Raw genomic sequence first — 9,144 nt, forward strand, 5'->3', positions numbered from 1 at the left:
GATTTAGCTACTCATAGGCAAAAATGAAGAAACTAAGGAATAAAATTAGATTAAACTCATAATAGATGATAAAGGGATAAAAATCCAATGTTAAAATGATAAACTAGTAAAATGTTTCCCAAAGCAGTAAAGGAAAAACGGCTATCTACTTTCTGGAGTTCAAAACGTAACCTAAATTTGACAAAAGAACTATTTATACACAGCTAAAATTATCGAACAAAATTGCCCCTGCAGAGGTTCTGTGGCCGCACAATTCTGTGGGCAGTCTGCACTTTGAAGCTGGGCTTGACAGGATGGACTTCTGTGGCCGCACAATTTTGGGTTGCGGCCACACGTCTTCAGATTCTGTGGACCGCACATTTCTAAGTGCGGCCGCACTCTTGAATTTGAGCTTGACAGGAGGGACTTCTGCGGACCACACATTTCTGAGTGCAGCCGCACTCTTGAATTCTGCGGCCGCACAATAATAGTGCGGTCCGCACTTCTTCATGGACTCAGAACCCCATCTCTCTGAACCTCATCTTCTGCGGCCGCACAATAATTGTGCGGTCCGCACTTTGCTCTTTTTGCTTGGTTTTAGTCCTTGTCCAAAAATACTCCTTCTTGAGTTGAATTTCATTATTTTGGCTCTTTTTCCAATGCTCCTGCAAGTAAGCACATTTTATTAGTTTTCGGGAATACCTTTAAGCATGTTTGAGCTAAAACTAAAGTAAAAGAGTGCAAACATGTAGTCAAAATCCCTACTTATCAACTCCCCCAAACTTAAACTTTTGCTTGTCCTCAAGCAAATAAGGTAATTCCCACCTCTACAAGAAAAAGCTATTTTAGCTGGCCTAAGTTGCATCAAACACACATCAATTAGAACCAACAATTACCCACACACTCATGAATTATCAACAAGGCCATGTTTTGAATGTTAAAGCACAAATAGCTCTAATGTGACACTTGAGCATCAAGAGTTGACTTTACTCATCAAGGAAGTTCGCACTTTCATGTAGGTCATTGTGGATCCCAAACTCCCCCCCCCCTCCCCCATACTCTCTGTAAGCTCATCTCACTCAAGAATGTAGCACTCAATTCAATGATTCGTGAAAGGTTCACTCATTACTCTCAAAAGAATGTCACAAGTACGGCTATAAGTACCATATGCTTGCCCCTCATGTAGATCACCACTAATGTAAGTTTGCTCGGCTTGAAATCACGTAGGGCTTTTTCGGCATGTAATGAAGGCTTTTGGACTAAGGAGGGAAATGTTGGAATGGAACAGGTTCATCTTTCCTTCAGCCCTCCATTTTCTCTTTTTGGCTCATACTTTGCCGACTCTTTGAGTCATTTTCTTTTTCCTTAGGGGAACTAGAGAGACTTGATATCACTTTTTCTTGGTCATGATATTCATATTCTCCTTCTTTGTTTTCTCCATGCTTTGCACTTTTGCTTTATTTTGAATCCTTTCAACTGTTCAAATTATGCACTTTCTTTTTGTGTTATTCTTTTATTCTCTCTTTATTTTCTTTGCCTTTCCTTTTCTTCATTTATTTTCTCTTCTTTTACCTTGATACTACTTTCAAACTCCTCATCTCTCCCCCAAACTTATGTTTTCTCCATTTGTTTCTCATGAGTGCTAAGGAAAGCTTGGGTGCCAAGAGAGGGTCACTATAAAATGGGTAAAGGCTTGTAACATGGTTATCGAATGAAAAAGGTTTTAGGCTCAAAAGGGTTGACTAAGTATAGCATCATTGGTGGGCCATGGAAGGTTTCAAAACGAGTCAAGGAGAGCCTACAATTACTTCTCAAGCCAAGCAAACTTAGAATTTTGCCTAGAAACACATTCGGGGCAAGTTCTAGACCATTCGCACGGGTACTTAGACTTGTAACAAAATATCTCACCTCTCACACAACCGGATTCAAGATTGAAGATCGCTAATGGCTCAACTAAACCACCCGATGATTGCCTAAGTCAACACAAGAGTCACAAGGTCACTAACTAGAGCCATTTCTTTCCAAAAGCTTATTTTTAACCATAAGCATGTAGTTAAGTGTGTTAGTACCAAGTGAAGCATGCTTGACCCTATTTTATTCATTAACACTATTGTTTCTACCTAAACATCAAAAACAGACTCAATCCCTTAAGAAGGTTGTCATTCCATCCATCGTTGGGAAGAGCCACCTGGTTCACACAAGATCCACCTTTGGAAAGAACCGTGGCATTAAGAAAACCAAAGGCTTATTGCTCACTTAAACATAAAAAGAAGCTACCGAATCAAAAAGAAGCTATTAACATAAATAAGAAGATAGACTACTAAGAAAACAAAATAAATAAGCTATGGAATAAACTACTGAAAGTAAGACAAATGAATATACAAACCGAGAGGAATAGAATATATACATCAAAAGAGAGGGAGGAATATATACATAATGTAAGAGAAAATAAAGATAAACGAAAATAGTATTAAAGTTATTACAGGCCAATGTCATCAAATCAAACCCACCAAAATAGACCACCCCCTGAATAAAAATAAGCATTGTCTCAGGGTGCATGGCAGCATCACCACCCTCGCGCTCCTCCAACTGGATCTCATCATCCTCTGCTCGGGGAACAACAGGGTTGGTGAACATCTGAAGCACCTCCTCGGCAGTATGGGCAGCAAGGTCTAGCTCGTCAGACTGGCCAGCTGGTGCCTCTGCTGATGGTGCTACTGGGTCTGCTGGTACTGATGGATCTATCTCCATCAGTAGGTCAAATGGTAAATCACCTGCTGCTGCAATCTTTGTCACCTCCTTTCTCAATCTCTCCACTGATTTCTTCTAGCAATCGGATTTCCTCATCTTCTTCACCTCTTTGCCCAACTCCTCAATAACTCCCCCATGTGCCACTAGTGTATCCATAATGTTCTTTTAGTTATCCAGGATCTTCTTCAATGTTTCCTCCACTAATGGAGGAACCTTTGGTGCTGCTGGTGTATAAGACTGTGTTGAAATAGCACTGGATATGTCAGATATCTTTGAAGTAGCTGTCTGCATCCAGTTGTTGAGACTCGCCAATGTCTGGGAGACTCGCAGCATAGTGAGTGGATATGTGGGTGAGGCAGGCACTGGTACTAATGCCGATGGTCTAAAAGATGAAGGTGGTGGCATGTCACCTATCTCGGTGGAAGGACCGGATGCTGTAGAAGGCATAGGAGTTGTAGAAGTCTCAGCAGCTGACTCTGTAACCACCACCGATGGCTCATCATACTAACCAATGGTGGTAGTTGCCTTGCCCTTGAACTTTGGGTTTTCCGGACCTTGCAAGGAGTACCATGAGAAGGGCTTCATGGCCCACACTTTTGTATCAAAACTCCTCGCTCTACCTTTGCATCTGTGAAATATTCTGTGAGGGTGTTGGGATATGGGTATGAGCTTTCCCCTTTTCGGACAACCACTGACATATTGGCCGACATGATGGCACCCACATTGATTGGGTACCCGGCCATAATAGATGCCACCAAAACTGCTTGGGGGATTAGAAGATTGTTCTCATTCTGGCTTGGGTTAATACGGCTGCACACAAAAGTTTGCCACCCTTTTGCTTCAAAATTGAGGGTGGCCCGTGCAATAGGAACCTCTACTGTGATCCACGGTGGTGGTGGTCCTGGAGGAGCCAAAATATTTGCTAACCAAGGGCGAGCTACATCACCCATATCAAGCTTCTCCAAGTACTGGATTGCCTCTACCTCCTCAAATCCCAGGTAAGTGTTCAGAGTGCTTGGGTCAAATCTGACTTTCAAATTTCTCAGTTTGGTCACTTTGGTACCCTTCTTGATGTGTGCCACATTGGCATAAAACTCCAGTACCAAGTGCTCTTTGGTATCCATAACATTCTGGGTGAACCACATTCATCCCTTGCGCTCCCTGAACTGCTTAAGGACATTTGGATTGTATTTATCCAAATCCTTAAGCAAAAATTGTCGCTCAAATGTGAGCGATCTCTGGAGCCACCACTCTCTAAACTTTGTGAAGGCAGTCAAACTCACGAACCTATCTTCTCATACTTCCTTCTTCTTCGACCTCTCTAGGCCGCCCACTCTAGTGTCACCTCCCCTACCATCATCAGGAACATCATCATCATCTACTGCAACTGGTGCAGAGGGAGTGTGTGTAGAGGAGGCCTCTGAACCCTGGCTACCGGCATCGGAACCCTAAGAAGAACTTGTTATGGTGGAGGGTTCGTTGCACAATTGGTATCTCCTAGTGAATTGTGGTGATTGGGACTTCGCCTCAGGCTGTACCTCCACTGAGTGACCCTCGGAGGCTTCCCTAGATGGGACATACGATCTTGATTCTGAGGGCTCTATGGCCCTACCTCTCCCAGTGGTCGGCTTTTTGGCTATTTTTTTTATTGCACTCCCAGAGGTTGAGTGCCCTTTCCTTGGCCTCGGGAGGCTTCACCCCTCCCTTTAGATATATCACCTTTGCCTCGTGATCGAACCATTGTCCACAATACGAAGCACATAAGTCAGTTAAAGTTCAGAAGCATGTTAACAGTTGCAGGAAATCAGTGTACAAAAGAGACACTGCGGACCGCACAATATTGAGTGCGGCCGCAGACTGCCTTGTGCGGACCGCACAATTTCAAAGTACGGTCGCACATGCTGAAGTGCGGACCGCATAATTTTGAGTGCGGCTGCACAAAACCAGGTTTAGATTACTGGTTCTATGAAGTTCCAAAGTGCGGTCGCACATATTTTTCCGCGGACCGCATAATTTTTCTGCGGACCGCATAATTTTGAGTGCGGTCCTCACTTTTCATGTATCACATTTTACCCTAACTCAAGATCTGCGGACCGCACAATTTTGTGTGCGGCCGCACAATTCAAAAATAAAATGGCACTGACTTAGGTTTTGCAATTTTTGCACAATTTAAACATGGTATTTGCCAATTAAACATGATGAATGATCTACCCAGTCCCCAATGAGCACACATGAAATTACCCACACAATTTCAAGCACACATGAAGAACATTTGACATATTAGGCCTAAAATAACTATACTAATTAAGAACAAAAACTAAAAAATTGAAAAATCTAAACATGAATTGAACATACCAGTGATGAAGGATGCCGGTAAGAATCTACACTGATGAAATGAATGTGGAGTGTGAGGTACTTCGTGTGCACTGTACTTGCTTAGGTCTCAAAAGTTCGGAGTGCAAAGTTATGAATAGTGCAATGAGGTCCTATTTATAGGTTGACCAAAGTCGGTCAAAATTGAAGTTGAGTGCGGCTGCACAATTTTGAGTGCGGTCCGCACTCTTTACCTGAACCTTGCTGAAGTTCTGTGGTCCGCACAAAAGTGAGTGCAGCCGTAGACTCTTTACCTGAACCTTGTTAAAGTTTTGCGGTCCGCAGAAATTTGTGCGGTTTGCACTTTTTTGTGTGCGGCCGCAGAATGGCCTTTTCTCTGCAATTCAAAACTTCAGAGAGGTGGATTTTTGGGTCTCCAGTTGTGCGGCTGCACAAAGAATAGTGTGGCCGCAAATTCTTCTCTACTGTGGCATACAAAATTGTACGGTCTACATAATAAATGTGCGGTCCGCATCTTTTTCAACACTTGGCCAATTTTTTCGAACAGAGTACCTGCAATGCACACTCATTCCTGCAATTCACTTCAAAACCAGTTAGCTCAATACAAAACCAATCTAAAAAAGAAGAAAATAAAAAATGAAAAGAAACATTTGTTGCCTCCCAAGAAGCGCCTGATTTAACGTCGCGGCACGACGCAAATTACCAGCAATAACTTGAAATGAATTAACGCCACGACGTGGCCATCATCAACTTTGACAAGATAATGCTTTACCCGGTGACCATTGACTCTAAATACTTCATCATTTTTGTTCTTCAAGTCTAATGCACCAAAGGGTGTCAAATTCACAACCTCAAACGGACCACTTTACTTAGACTTCAACTTTCCCGGGAATATTCGTAATCGAGAATTGAATAATAACACAAGATCACCTTCTTTGAACTCCTTGTTACGGATGTACTTGTCATGGAGGTACTTCATCTTGTCCTTATATATAGTACCAGAATTCATCAAGCTCATTCAATTGTGCCACCCTTAAGTTGGCGGCGACATCCCATTCAAGATTAAGCTTCTTCAATGCCCACATAGCCTTGTGCTCAAGTTCCACTGGAAGGTGACAAGCTTTCCCGAACACTAACCGGTATGGAGACATACCAATCGGTATTTTGTAAGCCGTCCTATAAGCCCAAAGAGCATCATCAACTTTCTTTGACCAATCCGTTCGGTTGGCATTCACTGTCTTTGACAAAATACTCTTGATCTCCCGGTTGGAAACTTCCACTTGCCCGCTTGCTTGAGGATGATAGGGGGTCGAGACTTTGTGAGTGACACCATACTTGGTGAGTAAGGTATCAAAAGCTTTGTTTCAAAAGTGCGATCCCCCATCACTAATAATGATCCTTGGAGTACTGAATCTTGTGAAGATGTTCTTTTTTCAAAAATGCCACCACACTTTGAGCTTCATTGTTGGGTAAAGCCACGGCTTCAACCCACTTTGACACATAATCCACAGCTACCAAAATGTAAGTGTTCCCATAAGAGCTCACAAACAGAACCATGAAATCAATGCCCCACATATCAAAAATGTCAATCTCCAAGATGGTGGTGAGGGGAATCTCATTTTTCTTAGAAATCGCACTGGCCCTTTGACATTCATCACAACGCTTGACGAGATCGCTAGCATCCTTGTAAAGAGTAGGCCAATAGAATCCACAACTCAATGCTTTTGTTTCCGTTCTAGATCCACCATGGTGACCACCATATGGTGAAGAGTGGTAAGCCTCAAGAATTTCCACTTGTTCTTCCTTCGGTACACATCGTCGAATCACACCATCGGTACAAATCCAAAAGAGATACGGCTCATCCCAATAATAGTCAAGGCAATCCCGTTTGAGCTTCTTCCTTTGGTTTGAAGAGACTCATTCGGTAAAATACCACTCACAAGATAATTTTCTAAGTCTGCGAACCATGGAATCCCGTTCATTGAAGTGTCTAGAAGTTACTCGTCGGGGAAGGAATCATTTATCTCTAGGCCGTCATATATCCTCATCTCCTCCTCCAAACGAGACAAGTGGTCCGCCACTTGGTTTTCACTACCCTTGCAGTCTTGAATCTCTAGATCAAACTCTTGAAATAGAATCACCCATCGCATTAACCTAGCCTTTGAGTCCTTTTTGCTCATTAAGTACCGAAGTGCCGCATGATCGATGTGGACAATCATCTTTGTACCCATCAAGTACGGGCGAAACTTCTCCATAGCAAAGACAATAGCAAGTAGCTCTTTTTCGATCACTGTGTAGTTGACTTGGGCATCATTCATGGTCTTGCTAGCATAGTATACCGGATAGAAGATTTTGTTGATATGTTGCCCCAAAGCTGCTCCAACCGCCACATCACTTGCATCACACATGATCTCGAAAAGCAAGCTCCAATCCGGTGCGGTGATAATAGGAGTAGTAGTTAGTTTGGACTTGAGCAATTCGAATGCCTTCATACAGTCCTCATTGAAATGAAACTTGGCATCCTTCTCCAATAGTTTACACAAGGGGTTCACCACTTTGGAAAAATCCTTGATTAATCGGCGATAGAACCCCACATGACCCAAGAAGCTCCTCACTCCCTTCACGGATGTAGGGGTGGGAGTTTAGAGATTACCTCTATTTTGGCCTTGTCGATCTCAATACCATGCTTTGAAATTTTGTGGCTGAGGACAATGCCTTTCTCGACCATGAAGTGACATTTCTCCCAATTCAAAACCAAGTTTGTCTCCTCACATCTTGCCAAGACCTTATCCAAGTTGTTCAGGCAATCATCAAAAGAATTTGTGACCATGGAAAAGTCATCCATGAAGACCTCAAGAAAATCCTCCACCATGTCAGTGAAGATGGCCATAATACATCGTTGAAAAGTCGTCGGTGCATTGCATAACCCAAATTGCATTCACGAGAATGTGAAAGTACCATAGGGACAAGTGAAAGTAGTCTTCTCTTGGTCCTCTGGAGCAATAAGAATTTGATTGTAGCCGGAATATCCATCAAGAAACAATAGAAAGCTCGACCAGCCAACCTATCAAGCATTTGATCAAGGAATGGGAGTGGGAAATGATCTTTTCGAGTGACTTTGTTGAGCTTCCGATAGTCCATACACACTCTCCACCCGGTGTCACGACCTAAACCGATGGGCCGTGACGGGCAACCTGTACCTTACTCAACCGAGTACCAACATAACGTATCTTCTTGTATCATACTATCATAGATAACTAAGCCAGAAAGGCTGCCATGAGATAAGTAGAATACAACATGAAATACCAACTTATACGTAAGACATACGGGCCTATAATACCAAAATAACTACTCGTACACTGAACATAGGCCAACAAGGCCATACAATCTTTTACGTACATGACATCTGTCTACAAGCCTCTAAAAATACATAATTGTCATGAAGGTCGGGATAGAGCCCCGCCATACAAAACAATACACATCTAAATCATACTAACCAAACAAGCAACTCCGGAGCAAATGGAGCGCACCAACATCTTCCGCTGGGCTGATAGCCTACTTGGAGGACTCTCGACTTGTCTATCGGGACCTGCGGGCATGAAATGCAGCATCCCCGGGCAAAAGGGACGTCAGTACAAATAATGTACCGAGTATGTAAGGAATGAAAATTAATAAATAATAGACATAAGAGAAACGTGGAGTAAAAGACTCGACATGTAAGTCCGAATAGCTCTGTGAATCATTTCATATTTATAGTGTCATGCATATGCATATAAATGTCATACCATGCATAGGTATATGCGTTCATAACATCTTCAAGCCTCTGAGGGCATCCCATCATATAATCTCGGCTACTGTGGGCAAATCATCAACGTATACTAGCTGATCAGGTGGTGGTGCGTATATAATGCCATAATCTTTTCCCATACACAATATACATATAATATACGCGTATATAATGCCATCTGGTCATGGGTCAATGTACATATATAAATGCATGAAATGCATAAGAATTATGTTAATAAGATTCCTCAGAATGTCATAAGATCAATATGCCTTTCAGATAAACTTTATCCAATA

This window comes from Nicotiana tomentosiformis, chromosome 3, assembly GCF_000390325.3.
Source record: "Nicotiana tomentosiformis chromosome 3, ASM39032v3, whole genome shotgun sequence".
NCBI classification, from domain to species: Eukaryota; Viridiplantae; Streptophyta; class Magnoliopsida; order Solanales; family Solanaceae; genus Nicotiana; species Nicotiana tomentosiformis.